Source organism: Chrysochloris asiatica, unplaced genomic scaffold, assembly GCF_000296735.1.
Source record: "Chrysochloris asiatica unplaced genomic scaffold, ChrAsi1.0 scaffold00175, whole genome shotgun sequence".
Classification (NCBI taxonomy): domain Eukaryota; kingdom Metazoa; phylum Chordata; class Mammalia; order Afrosoricida; family Chrysochloridae; genus Chrysochloris; species Chrysochloris asiatica.
The window spans coordinates 5,471,551-5,491,490 of NW_006408693.1; the positions used below are offsets into that span (position 1 = coordinate 5,471,551).

Genomic DNA, 19,940 nt, shown 5'->3' on the forward strand with positions numbered 1-19,940 from the left:
AGTGCGGAAACTCAGCATCATGGCAACAAACATGTCTTAGTGCGGAAACTCAGCATCATGGCAACAAACATGTCTCAGTGCGGAAACTCAGCATCATGGCAACAAACATGTCTCAGTGTGGAAACTCAGCATCATGGCAACAAACATGTCTTAGTGTGGAAACTCAGCATCATAGCAACAAACATGTCTTCAGTAGACAGTGGTGGCTTCAATGTATGAGGAACGTTGGTCAGGAATAGAACTAGGGTCTCCTGCACGGAAGGTGAGAATTCTACCTAAACCTTCATAATGATCTATACTTGGTTCTCAGGGTCTATTGAATGGCCATTGAGTGTGTGTACGTGGCACTTTTCTTTATAAGACTTGAGAAGAGACCATACTGGTTTTGAGGGACCTAGTGCTTATACTTTAGGGAATGACACTTAGGGAATAAGTCTTTTTAAGGAAAAAAAAAGTAAAATTATAAATAAAAGATACACACAAAAGTAAATATATATTTACAATGAAAATAGAAGTCATAAGAAATGATAAATTTTTGGAAGTTGTCAAATATCACATGCATCAAAATTTTCAGGAATCTAATAAACATTTGATGATGACTAAGTTTACCTGAGAATTGTTGTTGTTGTTAGGTGCCATCAAGTCAGTACCGACCCTTAGCGGCCTTATGCACAGCAGAATGAAACATTGCCTGATCCTGGGCCAACCTCACTACTGTTGCCAGGCTTGAGTTCATCGATGCTGCCACTTGGCCAATACATCTCCTTGGGGGTCTTCCTCTTTTTCTCTGACCATCCACCTTACCAAACATGAAATCCTTCTCCAGCTACTGGTCCCTCCTCTCAATATGTCCAAAGTATGAGAGACCAAGTTTGGCCATCTTGGCCTCCAAGGAGCCCTCTGGCTGCGTTTCTTCTAAAATTGATCTATTAGTTCTTTTTGTCAGCCCATGGCACCTTCAATAGTCTCCTCCAACACCATAACGCAAAAGCATCAATTCTTCTATGGTGTTCCTTATTCACTGTCCAGCTTTCACATGCATATGAGATTATGGAAAATACCATGGCTTGGGTCAAGCGCAACTTAGTCCTCAAGGAGACATCTTTGCTCTTCAACACTTTAAAAAGTCTTGTGCAGCAGATTTGCCTAATGCAATATGTCATTTGATTTTTGACTGATGCTTCCATGAGTGTTGATAGTTGATCCAAGAAGAATGAAGTCCTTGAAAACTTCAATCCTTTCTCCATTCATAAGAATGTTGTTTATTGGTCCAGTGGTGAGGATTTTTGTTTTTTTGACTTTGAGATATAATCCATACTTTAAGCTGTGCTCTTTGATCCTCATCAGTAAATGTTTTTAAATCCTCTTCACTTTCAGCAAGCAAGGTTGTATCATCTGCATATCGCAGGTTGATAATGAGTCTTCCTCCAATCCTGAGGCCACGTTTCTCTTCATAGAACCCAGCTTCTCAGATTATTTGCTCAGCATACAGTTTGAATAAGTATGGTAGATGAAGTCTCATCATCCTTGTATCAAAGGAGCATTCTGGATGTGCTACAATTCAAGACAGATTTGTTCATTCTTCTGGCATTTTGTGGTATATTCAATATTCTTCACCAACTCATAATTCATATACATCAATTCTTCTTTGTCCTTCTTGATTCACTGCCTGATTTCACAATCATAGGATGCAATTGAAAATATCATGGCTTGTGTCAGGAGCAACTTAGTCCTTAAAGTGATATCCTTGCTGTTAACACTTTAAAGAGGTTTTCTTTATAGCAGATTTGTCCAAAGCAATATTTACTTGGTTCATCAAAAATTTTTTTTGGTGTTGTTTTGATTTTGTTACTAATGTTCTTTACAGTTTCAAAACTTTTTATGATTACATAAAATTTTAGGATTGTGGTCAAATTTGGGAAATCACTCAAGTTTGATTCCCCTCTAAGCCATAAGATTTCAGGTAAGTTGTTTCTCAGTGATTTATAAATTGTCTTTAAATTGATGATACTTTTTAAATGCCTTGTTGATATTTTCACTGCAGTTATGGTATAATGTAAATTTTATGTTTTCTTCTCTGTCAGCATTTCTTTCTTGAATCTGCATAAAATTTATATCTTTTCCCAAATGCCTTATTGCTTTGCAAATTCTGCCCAAGCATTAATTTGCTTCTGTAAAAACATTGAAGGGTTTCTCAGAGGTTCTTGAGAAGAGTCCTTGGAAGGACCCTGTGCAATTTGGCAGCACCCAAGCTAAAGAGAACAAGCAAATCTGTATTGGAAAAGTACAATCAAAATGCCCCATAGAAACAAGGATGCCCAGACTTCGTCTCTTATACTTCAGACATATTATCAGGAGGGATCAGTCCCTGAAGAACATCATGCTTGATAAAGTGAAAGGTAAGAGGAAAAACAGAAGATCCCCAGAGAGATGGGTTGGCACAGAGGTGGCAGCAATGGACTCAAACATTGCAATGATTGTGAGGTTGGCACAGGATGAGGCAGTGTTTTATTCCCTTGTACATAAGGTCACTATGGTTCAGTATCGACTCAACGGCACCTAACAAAACAACATATAAAGAGAATTAGAGAAAGACTAGAGAAAAGTCTTGTTCTTATCATTCCAGCAATTCAAGAGAATTTTGTGAAGCATCATTCCCAGTTCCAATGTTAATTGCTAATATTGAGTTCTTCCTTTTTATGTTTCCTAACAATTGACTACTTAGACTACATCTCTGTACACTATGTTATTGTTGTTAAGTGCCATCGAGTTGGTACCGATTCATAGCTACCTTATGCACAGTAGAACAAAACACTGCCCAATCCTGGGCCAACCTCACTACTGTTGCCACACTTTAGTCCATTGATGCTGCCACTTGGCCAATCCATCTCATTGGGGGTCTACCTCTTTTTCTCTGACCCTCTACCTTACCAAACATGATATCCTTCTCCAGCAACTGGTTCCTCCTGACAATATGTCCAAAGGATGAGAGATGAAGTTTGGCCATCTTGGCCTCCAAGGAGCACTCTGGCTGCACTTCTTCCAAAATGGATCTATTGGTTCTTTTGGCAGCCCCTGGCACTTTCAATATTCTCCTCCAACAGCGTAACTCAAATGCATCAATTCTTCTACAGTCTTCCTTATTCACTGTGAGCTTTCGCATGAACATGAGGTTATTGAAAATACTATGTCCTCAAGCTGACATCTTTGCTCTTCAACACTTTAAAATGGTCTTGTGCAGCAGATTTACCTAATGCAATACGTTGTTTGATTTCTTGACTACTGTTTCCATGAGTGTTGATAGTTGATCCAAGAAGAATGAATTCCTTGGCAAATTCAATCTTTTCTCCATTGATAAGAATGTTGTTTAATGGTCCAGTGTTGAGGATTTTTGAATCAATGATTTGTTCATTTCAAACACCTTCTTTAGACAGCATAAGAGATGACTATACACATGGACCTCACCAGATGGAATACATAAAAATCAAATTGACTACATCTGCGGAAAGAGGCAATGGGAAAGCTCCATGTCATCAGTCAAAACAAGGCCCGGGGCAGACTGTAGAACAGACCATCAATTACTCATATGCAAATTCAAACTGAAACTGAAGAAAATGAAAACAACGCCACGAGAGCCAAAATATAACCTTGAATATATCCCATCTGAATTTAGGGATCATCTGAAGAACAGATTTGATACATTAAACACTAAAGACCGAAGACCAGTAGAGTTGTGGGATGGCATCAAGAACATCATACATGAAGAAAGCAAAAAGTCATTAAGAAGACAAGAAAGAAGAAAAGGTCAAAATGGATGTCAGAAGATATACTGAAACTTGTTTTCCAGTGTAGAGATGCTAAAGCAACTGGAAGAAATGAGGAGGTCCAGGAGCTGAATAGAAAATTTCAAAGATCAACTCAAGAAGATAAAGCCAAATATTACAACAAAATGTGCAAAGATCTGGAATCAGAAAACCAAAAAGGAAGAACACACTAAGCATTTCTCAAGCTAGGGGAACTAAAGACAAATTTCAAGCCTCAACTTTCGTTATTGAAAGATTCTCTGTACACTATAGATGAAGCTGGCTGGCTGCGTGCCATGGAGTCGGTTCCGACTCATAGCAACCCTGTACATGGTTACCGAGGCTGTAAATCTTTACAGGAGCAGAAAGCCTCATCTTTCTCCAGTGGAACAGCTGGTAGTTTCGAACTGCTGACCTTGGGGTTCACAGTCCGATTCGTAACCACTACTCTACCAGAGCTCCTGTATACATACTACAAGAATTATAATGAAAGCAGTTCTTGGATTATCAATGAAAGGAATAAACAAAAATTTAACCTGATTTGGAATCATCTGCTGATAAAATGTGAAGCAATGCAATTCTGAATACAAATTTGAATTCTAGTTTTTTAAACTTTTTATTTATCTTGAAAATATAAACAGCAAATATAAACCAGTCCAACAGTTTCTAAATGCACATTATACTGACACTGATTACATTGATCAAGTTGTAAATGATTCTTACTCTTCTTTACTGAGATGTTCCTTCTTCGTTATTATAAATTCACTATTTTTTAAGGTAGTTATCTAATTTTTAATGGCTTTTGATGCCAATTTGATCCCATATAAACACCTCTTTAAAAAGCATATTACTCAAGGCAGACCTTTTTTACTAATTAAATTAAACTATTATTCCATTTTAAGATGATTGCAGGGAATATTTTTGGTCTTGTATGTTGCTAATGCTGTAGAGTTGGTTCCAACTCATAATGACACTGTATATGGTTTCTGAGGAGTGGTTGATGGGTTTGAAACACCAACCTTATGACTAGCAGTCCAGTGCTGCTTATCCTATAGCATACTTAAGGATTAAACTTTTCTCAGGGTTTCACCCACTCTCCATGGCTCCAGAAAGTCTAAAGTCCATTAGAATTTGAGATTCTGTTTTGAATTTCTCTCCTTTTGATTAGGATTCTTCTAAGAAACCTTTGATGAAAATGTTCAGTAATGTTAACTGGGCACCATCTGGTTCTTCTGGTCTCGTGGCAAAGGTGGCAGTTGTTCATGGAGGCAATTAGCTACACTTTCTTTACCTTCCTCTGTTCCAGACAATCTTTCTTTCTCTGTTACTCCAGTTAAATAGAGACCAATTGTTGTGACTTGATGGCTACTTGCAAACTTTTGCGACCACTGGCACTGCAAAACAAACAAGGAGATGGAGAAGCACTAAACCTATTATTAGGCCTGTTAACTGGAATGTCCCATGAAACCATGACCCTAAACCTCCAAACCAAGAAACCAAATCCTCCAAGGTATTTGGCTGTACATAAGTAGTCACATTAGCTACTTTCTTTCATTCTGAAGGCACTCCACTTTAGCTCCATGGGTCAGCAAACCTAGCCTTCATATTTAAGTGCCTGGAGCCACCCTACTTGGCAAGCAAGTTTCCTGCCCCAAATCTCTCAGCTTTACTTGCTCCTTGGGATTGGAAGCCCGCCATTCTGCCTAGTGCTCTGACTCTTAGCTCTGTTGCTGATGATGGTGCTGCTGCTCGCCTGTCACTCCTGTGGTGTTAGAGTTTCTTGCCTGTGGGTTGAGGAGATACATGCACAAGGATCTTGGGGTCTAAAAGACAGATTCCACTCCTGGCTTTTCTTCTTTAATGATATTAAGATCTTCCAGCTTCTGAGATGGTTCATTTTTTTTTACTCACTCCAGGGTTTCTAGTTTTCCCAATTACAATTAAACTGCTAACATCCACAGCAGAATCATATCATCTATCAGTATTTATCTACCTTCTCTTATCTGGACCTATCAGGAAAAGAGTCATTTGGCAGAAGTTACAAAGATGAAGGCTAGAAAAGACATATTAAATAATTCAATACACCACAATATTTATCACATAACATGCCAATTCAACTTTTTAGAGGTGTACAAATTACTGTTTACAATAAGAAATTAAAGCAATTATATGTAGAGTCCTACCCTTATTTAATGGACTCCTGGTATGGTACTGTAGAATCAATACTGCACTTAGAACCACAAAGGCAGCAGTTCTCAGAAATAGCTGCTTCTCAGAAATCCTATTCAGGGTTGCTATGAGTCAGAATTGACTTGATGGCACTTAACAATAATAAACCTTAATTAATGGGATTTCTGCATCACCATGAACCCTCATTTCTACACTTCTTACTGCCTTTGGTAACCCACTAATAAATTTTGGTTCCTCTACGTTTATCTTTCCTTTTATTTTCATATTGTTATGTGCCATTGAGTCTACTCCGACTCATAGCGACTATGTATAGGGTTTCTGAGTAGCGAGGTCATATAATATTTGTCTTTTTGTAATTAGCTTATCACGCTCCCTCTATACTGTTTGTTGTTGTTGTTATGTGCCTTGGAGTCAGTTCCGATTCATAGCGACTAGAGCTCCTTTATACTGTAGCATGGTAGTGGTTACGAATCGGGCTGTGAACCGCAAGGTCAGCAGTTCGAAACTACCAGCTGTTCTGCGGGAGAAAGATGAGGCGTTCTGCTCCCGTAAAGATTTACAGCCTCGGAAACCCTGTGCAGGGTCGCTATGAGTCGGAACCGACTCCACAGCACTTAACAACAACAACAACAATTGGCTGAGTAATATTGTGTATATGTACCACATTTTGTTTATTTCATCTGTTGAAGTGCATTTAGGTTGTCTACAATGTTTGACTATTGTGAATAGTGCTTTATTGGAGTACATTGGAGTACAAGTCTCTTTTTCAGTTTATGCCTTGAAGTTTTTGGGATATGTGTAAACCTAAGAGTTTCATTCTGCTCTGCATATGGTCACTATAAGTCCATGCCGACTCGATGACACCTAACAACAATAACAACAACAAAAGTAGAATTGCTGGGTCACATGGTGGTTCTATTTTTATTTTTTGAACATCAGCCACAGTGTTTTCCACAGAGGCTGTATGATTTGCATTCTCACCAATAAAGAATGTTGTGATTGTTGTTAGGTACTGTTCTATTGGATCTGACTCATAGTAACCCTGTGTACAACAGAACAAAACATTGCCCAGCCTGCACCACCTAACAATTGTTGTTATGTTTGATCCCATTTCTGCTGACCCTCTACTTTATTAAACATGGTGTCTTACTCCAGGGGTTGGCACCTCCTAGCAACATGTCTGAAGATAGGCAGACCAAGTCTTGCTCTCCTTGATTCTAACAAGAAGTCTGGCTGTACTTCTTCCCAGACAGATTTATTTGTTGATCTGGCAGTCCAAGGTACTTTTAATATTCTTTGCCAACACCATAATTCATATAATGCAATTCTTCTTTTGTCTTCCTTATTCACTGTTGAAGTTTCACATACATAGGAGGTACTGAAAAAATCTGGAGTTAGAAAACCAAAAGGGAATAACACAATCAGCATTTCTCAAGCTTAAAGAACCATATAAAATATTCAAGCCTAGACTTTTAATATGGAAGGATTCTAGGGGCAAAATGGAGTCATGGTCTGATGCTGTAGGATAAGCACTGGACCACAAGGTTAGGTTGAACCATAAGGGCAATGTCGGTGGTTCAAATTCAACAGCTGCTTCTTGAAAACCCTAGACAGGGTCGTTATGAATCAGAACCAAATCGACAGCACTTAATAATGACAACAAAAATGTGCAAAATATTGAATGATGCAGAAACCATCAAAAGAAGATGGAAGAAATACACAGAGTCACTGTACTGAAAAGACATGGTTGGTATACAACTAGCATACGATTAAGTGTCAGTGCTATTGGAAGAAGTCCAAGGTGCACTGAGGCATTCGAAAAGAACAAGGCTTGAAAATCGATGGAATACAAATGGAAATATTTCAACAAACTGAGGCACTCATCCAACTATGCCAAGAAATTGGGAGAGAGCTACCTGGACAACTGATTGGAAGAGATCTACAGTTGTGCTCATTCCAAAGGGAGGTCACCCAATGGAATGTGGAAATCATCAGACAATATCATTAATATCATATACAATTAAAATTTTGCTAAAGATAATCCAAAAATGTCTCTAACCTTATATTGACAGGGAGTTACCAGAGGCTCAATCTGGATACAGATTGGGAGGTATAACGAGGGATATCATTGGTGAAATCGTATGGATCTTGGCTGAAAGCAGAAATTACCAGAAAGATATTTACCTATAATTTACTGACAGTCCAAAGGAGATCATGACAAGCTATTGATGACATAGCAAAGAACTGGTATTCCTGAACACTTAAGTGTGCATGCTCTTGAGGAGCCTGTACATAAACCAAAAGGCAAATATTAAAGCAGAACAAAACTGAATAGTTTAAAATCCGGAAATGCACTAGAGTTGTATTATTTCAGCATACTCTTCAATATACTAGATTGAGTCAAAAATTATCCTCACTCTGGTTGTAGAATTTAATCAACTTTTAGAAATCACAAACACATCATTTTTTTTACATAATCTCCTTGCTTTCAATAAGCTTTGCCCACCTGTCTACAAGCTTCTGTATTCCTTTATTAAAAAATGTTTTAGGATGAGCTGCAAGCCATGAATGCACCACTGTCTTCAATTCTTCTTCAGAGGTGACTCTTAATCTTCAAAGGACTGCTTCAAGGAGACCAAACAAATGAAAATTCAATCAAGAGAAGATCACGTATATAGGGGTGATGCTTTAATACCTCAAAACAAAGTTTTGCAGAGTGTCAACAGTTTGGACAGAGGTGTGAAGATATGCATTGTCACGCAAGCTCACAATGCCCTTGGATAGCACTCCTCTGCATTTAATCCAATATTTAGGCTTCAGCTCTTCAGTGAGCATCTCACTGTAAAGACAACTGTGGATTGTTGAACATTTTTACTGATAGTGTTCCAATACTGATTCTTGACTGTCCCATAAGACTGTAGAATCAATTTTCCAGCTGATGACTGACTTTTGGAGTTAAGAATTTTTCCATTCCTTGCTCTGCCATTTTAGTCTCAGGCTCATAGTGATGAATCTATGTCTCATCAACAGAAACAAGTTTCTTTAAGAAACTTTTAGCTTCCTTTGATTATAGGTCCAAATTTTGTTTGCAGATGTCCAAATGCTTCTGCTTCTGCTCTTCTGTGAGTTGTTTTGGTATCCATCTCACACAAACTCTTCAAAACTCAAGTCTGTCAGGGATTATTTCATAGGCAGAGCCTTGACTGATTTGCAAATGATTTGCCACATAATCCACTGTCACTCATTTATTGGACAGAAGTATTTCATGCGCATGCTCAATGTTGTCATCAGCCATGGGCATGGACAGGCATTTTAATATAATGGGGGTTTGGATTACTTTTCACTCACTCTCACATATCCTAAGCAAATATCCTGAAAAACTGGACTATAGAACAGGAAATAGGGTCAAGATTGGAGGAAGACTCATTAACAGCCTATGATATGCAGATCATACATCCCTACTTGCTGAAAGTGAACAGGATGTAAAATATTTACTGATGCAGATTGGAGGCCATAGACTTCAGAGTGGTTTGTACCTCAGTGTAAAGAAAACAAAAACAAAAATCCTCACAACTGGGTCACTAAATAACATTATGATAAATGGAGAATAGATTCAAATTGTAAAAGATTTAATTTTGCTTGTATCTACCATCAACACTAATGGAAGCTTATTGCTGTTCGATGTTGTCAGGTTGGTTACAACTCATAGAGACCTCATGCATATCACTGCTTAGTCTTGATCTGGCCTCACAATTATTGCTATGCTTGAGCACATTGCTGCTGCCGCTGTGTCTATCTGTCTCCTTGGGGATCTTCTTATTTTGTGCTGACCCTCCACTTTACCATGCAGTATGTCTTTCTCTAGCTATCCTGGCTTCTAAGGAACGCTCTGGCTGTACTTAAAACAGATTTGTTTGTTCTTTAATGGTCCATGCTATTTTTAATATTCTCCTGCAACACCATAGCTCAATTGCATTAGTTCTTCTATGATCTTATTTGTTCACTGTCAAATTTTCACACACATATTAAGTTAATTGAAAATACAATGATTTGAGTGAGTCGCACCTTGTTGTTGTTAGGTGCCATCATGTTGGTACCGACTCATAGCAACCCTATGCACAGCAGAATGAAACACTGCCTGATCCTGGGCCAACCTCACTATTGTTGCCACAGTTGAGTCCATCGATGCTGCCACCTAGCCAAAATCCATCTCATTGGGGTTCTTCCTCTTTTTCTCTGACCCTCCACCCTACCAAACATGATATCCTTCTCCAGCAACTGGTCCCTCCCTTAGTCAAGCTCAAACTAACATCTTTGGTCATCAACACTTTAAAGAGGTCTTGTATAGCAGATTTGCCTAATGTGATACATCATTTGATTTCTTGACTGCTGCTTCCATGAGTGTTGATGGTTGATCCAAGCAAAATGAAGTCTTTAATAATTTCAATTTTTCTCTATTGATCTTGATGTTATTCATAGTTTCAGTGGTGAGGATTTTTGTTTTCTTTACATGGAGGTGTAACCCATACCGAAGGCTGTGGTCTTTGATCTTCATCAATAAGTATTTCGAACTTCATCAATAAGTTTTCTGCAAGCAAGGCTTTATCATCATTTACAATCATATCACAGATTGTAAATGAGTCTATTTCCAACTGTGATGCCAAAGTTTCTTCATGTAATACAGCTTCTTGAATTATTTGTTCAGCATATAGATTGAATAAGTATGGTGAAAGAATACAATTCTGACCCACACCTTTCCAAATTATAAATCATTGAGTGTTCCCTTGTTTTGTTCTAACACTGTCTATTGGTCTATGTAAGGCTCCTTATGGTCACAATTAAGTGTTATAGAATACTCATTCTTCAAAATGCTGTCCATAACGTATCATTATCCACACAATCAAAACCCTTTGTGTAGTCAATAAAGCATAGGTGAACATCATCTTGGAATTCTCTGCTCTCAGCCAAGATACACCTCCTCGTCTGAATCTGGCTTGAACTTCTGGCAGTTTCCTGTCAATTTATTGTTGCAACCAGTTTTCAATTATCTTTAGCACAATTTTATTTACATGTGATAATTATATTGTCCGATGATTTTTGCATTCTGTTGAGTCACCTCTGTTTGGTATGAACAAAAGTATTCTTTCAAATTACCAGTAATTATCAATACACCTTGATTGCACATTTGAGCAATTTCAGACAGAAGAAATTGGAAGAATTCTTCAATTTCATCATCACTGACTTTAGTGATTGGTGCATAAATTTGAATTATAGTGGTATTAACTGGTCTTCCTTTGTATACATATGGATATTATCCTATCACAGACAGCATTATACTTGCAGATAGACCTTTAAATGTTCTTTTTGATGACAAATGTGATGCCATTCCTCTTTAATTTGTGGTTCTGGTGTAGTAAGCCTTGTGATTGTCAGATTCAAAATGGCCAGTACCAGCCAGCTCGCTAAACCCTATGTTATCTATCTTGATGTGTTCCATTTCATTTTTGACAACTTCTAATTTTCCTAGGTCCAAACTTTGAACATTCCACGAACTGATGACTAATGGATATTTGCAGCTGTTTCTTTTTCTTTTGAGTTGTGCCTCATCAGCAAATGAAAGTCTGGAAAAATTTACTCCATCCATGTCCTTAAGTTCAAATCTACTTTGAGGAGACAGCTCTTCCCTGAAGGGCTTGTCTTCTGGCACTATATCAGGCAATGTTTTTTCTGCAATTCCTAATGTTTTTAATGGCTAACCATTCTGAAGTGCAATGACTTTTCTTCTGCCTTGTCTGTTTTAGTCTGGAAGCTCCATTGAAACCTGCCCCCCATGGATAACTCTTGTTATTGTTCTTGTCAAGTGCAGTCCAGTCAGTTCCAACTCATTGCAACCCTTTATAGGGTTTTTGACTTGGATCAGTCGCACCTTGTTGTTGTTGTTGTTAGGTGCCATCAGTTCAGTGCTTTTTCTACAGAGTAATACCAAGATTACAAATTAGGTATAAATATATAATTAAAAGAATAAAAACTAAGGACCCAGATGTACAAAACAGATGTGGGTGTGTGAGAAGGTGAGAAAGGGGTGGATAATGGTCAATCCTCAGAAAGTCTAGCCAACTACCTCAGCTTATAAAATACAGTATCCTACAAATGGGGGTGGGAGTAACAGAGTGGCATCAGTCATGGGCAGTGTGAGAATCCCTTGAGTGGTGGTAGGCCAGTGGGACAGTCAGCAGTTGATGGTAGGAGTCACACAGGTTCCTTGGGAGTTGGCCTTATGCCACTGGCCTCCCCATCACTGGCTCCCTGTTGCTGGGCTTGGGCTCTGGCTGAACAAATCTGACTGCAGATGAATGTATAAACTGTAGAAAGACTGTCTCATCTCTGGGGTGTGTGGAGGTGTCCTGACTGCCAGCCACCCAGAGGGGCTCCCCTCTTCTCGTTTGCTCAGGGGGCCCTTTATCATTGACTGAATTTTAGTCTGGAGGGACTTGATGATGGTGTCCACAGCCCTCCTGGAGAAACGGGCACGGGTCTACTGGGGGGATATGGGAGTAGAGGGTCTTGATAAAACAGAAGTGCACAGGCAGCCTTTGTCCATACTTAGAATGGTGACAATCTGCCTAATGCTCAACCAGAGCACCATGGTCTAGTGGTTGGTGATGGCTGTGTGTCATTGAGTCAGTTCTAACTCAAAGGAAACTTGTATAGTGTTTTTGAGACTATAAATCTTTATAGGAGCAGAAAGCCTCATCTTTCTCCTGCAGAGCAACTAGTAGATTTGAACTGCTGACAACCCAGCTTGTCGCTTACTATGCTACCATTCTGGTATTGTGGACTAATGGAGGTGGGCTAATGAAGGAGGAGAAAATCCATCTCAAGCTTCCAGGATGTTTGGGGATTCAACACTATGCCCTTCTGGACAGACAAACGCTTGATCTTTTTCAAAGCTAAGGAGGCCACTGGCCACCCTATACCTCCTTGACAGGAATGAACTTCAGAAGGATGGATTTGACAGTGATAGACAAGAAGTTTCCCAGGAGGTTTGGGCCAAGACAGCATGTCATTCAGTTTTCTCAGGCCTCTTAGTGTTGTCCCAGACCCCACCATCCCCACATCCAGAATAGAATAGGTGTCATGAGTTTGAAAGTCTGTGGATTCTTTCTCCCTGTAGGTGGTATGAAGGGAGAAGAGGTTGAGCAATATCTTAGCAGATCTAGTCTCCAACCTATAACACTGGACGTCTGGAATATCTCAGAGCTGAAGTTGGAGGCCATGACAATCACATTGTTCTTGCTCTGCACCAGCAAGTGGATCTTCCAATATCCTGGCGACTTTAGCTGGTACTGTAACCAGCTCATGTTTTCTTTCAGGATGTTGGTAGGGCACATGTTATCTTAGGCTGGGTTCTCTAGAGAAGCAAAACCAGTGACAATTATACCTTAACTTATATATAAAGAGAAGTTTATATCAAGGAAATTGATCAACCATTGTAGAGGTAGAAGAGTCCCAAGTCTGAGTTTGATAAACTAAGAACAGCAAGTCAGACAGAAGACAGACAGACAGGTCTGGTAGGTAAGAAGGTAGGCTGCTGACAAATCCCAGGATTGTCAGGTAATAGAGCAAAGCCACTGGTTCAAATCCAAGAAACCAGAGGTTAGAGGCTGAGCCACATGCAAGATCCAGACAGAGCAGAGATCAAGCAAGCCTGCCCTGACTGTACAGTATATTAGAAGCAGGCCACAACCCCAAGGAAGCTTTCCTTCAATGGATTAGCTGCCCATAGCAGACCTTACCATGGAATTTATTATACTGTATTTGATCTTATCATGGAGGATAACTACCTCTCAATTGTCAAACCACTGACAATCTTAACCCAGTCAAGTTGACACAAACCCTTAACTATCACACTTGTCAATCTTGGTGACTACAACAAATACTGGCACATTGAGTGCCAAGGACAAGCCCAATTGTTCCTTGATCCCTTTGGCATTGCTGCTCAACATGAGCATGTAAAAGTCAAGAAATGACCAACCATGCCAAAGACAGTGTGGTCTTCGCGTATTTCGTGTGAGTGATCAAGTCGATTAAGGTAATAACCTTCATGAATTTATAAATGTTCATCCACTTAAGGCTGCCCTCTGATTATCTGGTTGTCTACCACATTGCCTTTTCTGTTGAAGCCCAGAATGTTGTTGCCCACCCTGATGGTGCAACCAGATTCAATCTTATGTTTGTGGCAGATGAGTTTTTGGGGGGCAAAGCCTTGGCCATTGTCCAGCTCCCTGCATGTCAGGACCTGCAAAAATGTGCTTTTGCTGGCTTCCAACTATCAACACTCATGGAAGCAGCAGTCAAGAAATCAAACAGCATATTGCGTTAGGCAAATCTGCTGCACAAGACCTTTTTAAAGTGTTGAAGAGCAAAGATGTCAGCTTGAGGACTAAGGTGTGCCTGATCCAAGCCATGGTATTTTCAATAACCTCATATGCATGCAAAAGCTGGACAGTGAATAAGGAAGACCATAGAAGAATTGATGCTTTTGAGTTATGGTGTTGGAGGAGAATATTGAAAGTGCCATGGGCTGTCAAAAGAACCAATAGATCTGTGTTGGAAGAAGTGCAGCCAGAGTGCTCCTTGGAGGCCAAGATGGCCAAACTTCGTCTCTCATACTTCAGACAAATTGTGAAGAGGGACCAGTCGCTGGAGAAGGATATCATATTTGGTAAGGTGGAGGGTCAGAGAAAAAGAGGAAGACTCCCAACAAGATGGATTGGCCAGGTGGCAACATCGATGGACTCAAGAGTGGCAACAGTCGTGAGGTTGGACCAGGATCAGGCAGTGTTTCTTTCTGCTGTGCATAAGGTTGCTATGGGTCGGTACCAACTTTATGGCACCTAACAACAATAAAAACAACAATAGTGGTCCATTACTGATATCCTGACCTCCAGGAAGTCATTGTCTCCTATTCATTTGCAGACACAATCCCTGACTTCTTATGGTTCCCCAGGATGATAACATTGGTTTCAATCTGCTAAGTCATGCTCTTCACTCTGGCATGGAAGGCCTCCATGTCAGCGTCACTCAACCATACTTCGTCCCATCTGATCCCTGCCCAAGGACATTTATGGTTTTTCCTTATCTTTTGGCTATTGTTTCCCACTTCTGCCAAAGTAGACTGTCATACTGCTCTGATGTAGGGCTTAATAGAATTTAAAATACCAGCAACATAGCTTCCAGTATCACAGAAACATACAAGCTATCACAATATGGCAAACTGACAGGCAAGTAATGGCCAGCAGTGGTCAAGGGTTCCAATTTCCCCGCATCCTAGACAATGTTTGTTACTTTCTGTTGTTTTCTATTTGGTGGAGTTTTTGTTGTTGTTGTTGTTGTTGTTGTTGTTGTTACTGTTGTTGTTGTTGTTTATCTTAACCATCCTGCTGGTGGTGGTGGTGGTGGAGTCACTCCTGACTCAATGACACACAGTAGAGGAACACACAGTATAGGGTTTCTGGGGCTGAGTCTTGGTTTGGCATTGTAGGATAAACATTGGACTGCTATTTGTAAAGTTGGCAGTTCAGACGCTAGGAAATCCTATGCTGGATCACTATGACATCGGGACCAACTCAGTGGCACTTAATATCAACATCATTATAGGGATTTTGACTCTGCAAATCTTTACAGGATCAGAAAGCCTCCTCTTTCTCCCATGGAATGGCTGGTAGATTCTAACTGTTGAACTTGCAGTTAGTAGCTCAAATGTAACCCAATATACTACCAGGGTTCCTTTTTCTTAACCATCCTGTTGTTGTTGTTGTTAAGTGCCGTCGAGTCGGTTCAGACCCATAGTGACCCTGTACAGGGTTTCCGAGGGTGTAAATCTTTACGGGAGTAGAAAGCCTCATCTTTCTCCCGCGGAGCGGCTGGTAGTTTCGAACCACTGACCTTAAGGTTCGCAGCCCGATTCGTAACCACTACGCTACCAGAGCTCCTTGAGTGAAATAGTACCTCACTGTGGTTTTGATTTGCATCTGTCTAATGGCTAATGATCTTTTCATGTGTTTGGTGGCCATTTGAATGTGCTCTTTGGTAATGTGTCTTTTCAAAACCTTTGCTCTTTTATAATTGGATATTCATATTTTTTTGTTAAGTTGTCATATATATGTATATGAGAGCATTGGCTTTATTGGATAAGCACTGAACTTTGAACCACAAGGTCATGGTTTGAGCACATCTGCCACTCCCCAAGAAGAAGATGAGGCTTTCTACTCTTGCAAAGATTTACAGCCTCAGCATACCTATTTGAGGTGTTTATGCATCTGAAACAACTCGATGACCCTTAACAATATGTTGTTGAGTTGGTTGCGACTCAACAGTACTCAGCAAACGACATATACAGGTTATGAGATTTTTGTCAGACACTCTTTCTGAAGCTATTCTTCTAGTCAGTAGCTTATTTTTTCACTGGGTCAAACAATAGCATACAATTTGTTGAATATAAAACTGATGATCTTTGTAAACCTCCACTCAATTCACTATAAAGTTTTTTTGTTTTTTTGTTTTAAAAATGTCACACAAGTTTTGTGTTCAAAAGTGCAATTTTTCATCTGACCAGCAGGTAGCAGACAAATACCTTGAAAAAAGACTCTTCAATCACTTAGACGTAAAATGTCACAAACACAAAATAAGCATAAATATAAAGGTAAAGAAATAAAAGGTATTGATAAATACAATGGCTTATTTATTTGTAAAATAGAAGATCTCATACGGCATATATGAAAACAAAGCATTTCAGCCACTTTCCATATTTAATATAGTTAAGGTTTTATCATCACTTGTGGTACTATATAATAAGCTCTTGACTCTTAACTGAAAAATTTGCAGTTCAGATCCACCAGCCACTCCTCAGAAACCCTATAAAGAGTTGTTATGAGTTGGAACTGACACAGTGGCACTTAACAACAATAACAACATTACGTATTCAAAGAGCACCAATGACACAGTGGTTGAGCACTTGACTGCTAACCAGAAATGTTGGAAGTTCTAGTCCACTGGTCACTCTGTGAGAAACAAATGTGGCAGTCTGCTTCTGTAAAGTTTACAGCCTTGGAAACCCTATGGGCAGTTCTACTCAGTAAGAATCAAAATTGATTCTACAGCAACAGATTTGGTGTTTTGTTTTTATTACTGTTTTGGTCTGGATTGAAGAAGCAATATTTCTTTCCCGTCTCTGAAGATCATAGCAAGTACTTCCTGGAATTACTTAAGATATCTAAAGAGCGTAAGCAGTGTGAGGCATCACTAGAGCTTATCTAGCAATATAGATTTCCTTACAAGTTCTCTTGAGTCATAGCAATGCAAGCTAGGAAAAAAAAATTAAAGCCTATTATCAATTTAATTTACTGAATGAGTGTCATTAAAGACTCAATTTAGTCATTGGTATTTTTTAAATTAATCTCCAGGCCATCAACTATAAAAACAGTCAAATCATAGCATAATGATTCTTATTTATAATCAAGTTTAAACAAGTTCGTGTTTAATATGCAATATCAATTTATTGTGTATCTTTGATTTAAATTAAAACAGTTACTTAAATAATTGTCTATGGGTTTATTAAAAATAACACCTTTTGAAAGATTATTAGTGTCTTCTTGTTGTTGTTAAGGGCTGTGGAGTCAGTTCCGAGTCACATTGACCCAAAAAGTTCTAACTGCATTGTTGTAGAGTGTGAATACTTATGCTAAAAGGAAATAGCAGTATAGGAGTATGAATTCAGAAGCCAGAATGCTGAGTTATATCTAAGATCTACCACTTATTGGAGTCGTGGTGTGGCACTGTGAGTTAGTGCACTGGACTGCAAGGTCGGTTTGAACCACAAGATTGGCAGTTCAAGTTCACCAGCCAATCCTCGGAAAATCTATACAGGGTTGCTTTGAGTTGAAACTGACTCTATGACACTTAACAACAACAACCACCACTTATTAGCAAATTCACCTCTCTATGATTTCCTTATCTCATTTGTAAATGAAGATAATAATTAGAGAACCTAGTTTGGGTGGATGTTATGAGCCTTATGTAGGATAACGGGCCAGTGTGTCTAGAACATTGCAAACCCTTAATGAGTGTTAGTTGCATATGTTCATTAAAGTGAGGTTTTTAAAGTCTGTCTCTCATGACTGGAATCATTACCACTGGCATGTTTTCCCTAAAGTTGGCCATAGAAATCTTGAGCTTGGCTATGATTTAATGCCCAGAATAAAGTTTATAAGAACAATTGTTCAGGACAACAATTGGCATGCTATATGTTGTTGTTGTTGTTAAGTGCCGTCGAGTCGGGTCCGACCCATAGCGACCCTGTACAGGGTTTCCGAGGGTGTAAATCCTTACGGGAGTAGAAAGCCTCATCTTTCTCCCGCGGAGCAGCTGGTAGTTTCGAACCGCTGACCTTAAGGTTCGCAGCCCGATTCGTAACCACTACGCTACCAGAGCTCCTTGGCATGCTATATAGTCCTGTGAAAATCATGTGATCCTTTGTACAAATGAACCTCTTAATTTTTAAAGAGAGAATGTAAATTGCTATTTACTGCCTTCAAGTTGATTTTGACTCTTGCTGATCCCATGTGTGCAGAGTCAAGCTTTTCCATAGGCTGTGTGACCTTAGGAAACAGATTGCTAGACCTGCATTGCAGGTGTCTCTGGAAGGGTTTGAACAACAACCTTTTGACTGGGAGTGAGGTGCTTAAGTGTTTGTGCCACCCAGTGACTCCTGAATATTTACTAAACAGACAAATAGTGTGTTTACTGTAGTTTCAAAAGCTCTTTCTCAATTAAAATTAAGAAGGTACAATCTCAAACCTGGAATACACAAAATTGAATTATTGACCACCCCACCTGCACATTCAGGACTCCTCATCTTAATTTGTGGAGCTCTGCCTGACAGTTGCTTAAACCCTATACGTTGAAGTGATCTTTAACTCCACGTTTCCACATTCTATATCCATTTTGTTCAGAAATTCTGTCGACTCAGCCTTTAAAAAATATCCAGAAGATGACCACTTTTCATGAGTTTCATTGCTAATCTCCTGGGCTCGGTCACCCTTTCTTAGCTGGACTACTGTAATCGTTTCCATCTTCCTGATTTCACAACTCCCCATTTCAACTCCCCAATCAGTCTTTTTTTAACAGAACATCCAGATACTTTAAAAACACAAAAGAAATCATGTTCCTCTGCTCCAAACCCTATAATAACTCTTTGCTTAGAGTAAAATCATGGTTCTTAAATAACCTCCAAAGCCCTGTTGATCAAGCCCCCACTTACTTAATTGCTTCCTGTTCTATCAACACTCCCAAACCACATTGGCTATAGCTCTCTTCAACCAACATTTCAAACTGCTGCTTTTGGTTACCTCTGTTTTCTACCTGGATCCCCTAGATAATTGCTTGGCTAGTATCTATAGATCCTTCAAAGCTTAGTACAAATCTTTCTCTATGTGGTCTACTCTATTTAATACAGCCCTCACATTCTCAACCCATATTAGTCTGTTTTACTTATCCTTTTATTCCATAGTTGTTCTGTGGTTGCTAGGTAGCATAGAGGCAGCTCCAACTCATAGCGACCCGATACACAATTGAACAAGACTACCCAATCCAGCACCATCTTCACAATTACATTTGGGCCTATTGTTGCTGCCGCTGTGTCAAGCCATCTCTTTAGGATTCTTTCTCTTTTTATACAACCCTTGATATTACCAAGCATGATGTCCTTCTCCAGGGATTGGTACCTTCTGGATTCTAAGGAGTATTTTGATTGTACTTCTTCCATTAATTTCTGGCAGTTCATGATACTTTCAGTATTCTCTGCTAACATCACAATTCAAATACATGGATTCTTCTATGGTCTTCCTTATTCATTGTCCACCTTTTTCATGCATATCAGGTTATTGA

The 19,940-nt window shown here is 39.3% G+C and overlaps 1 pseudogene; it reads right to left on the reverse strand.

Moving 5' to 3' along the window:
• Nucleotides 1–2,132: 2,132 nt before the first annotated feature.
• LOC102830410 lies at nt 2,133–19,150 on the reverse strand (annotated as a pseudogene).
• Between the last annotated feature and the right edge of the window lie 790 nt (nt 19,151–19,940).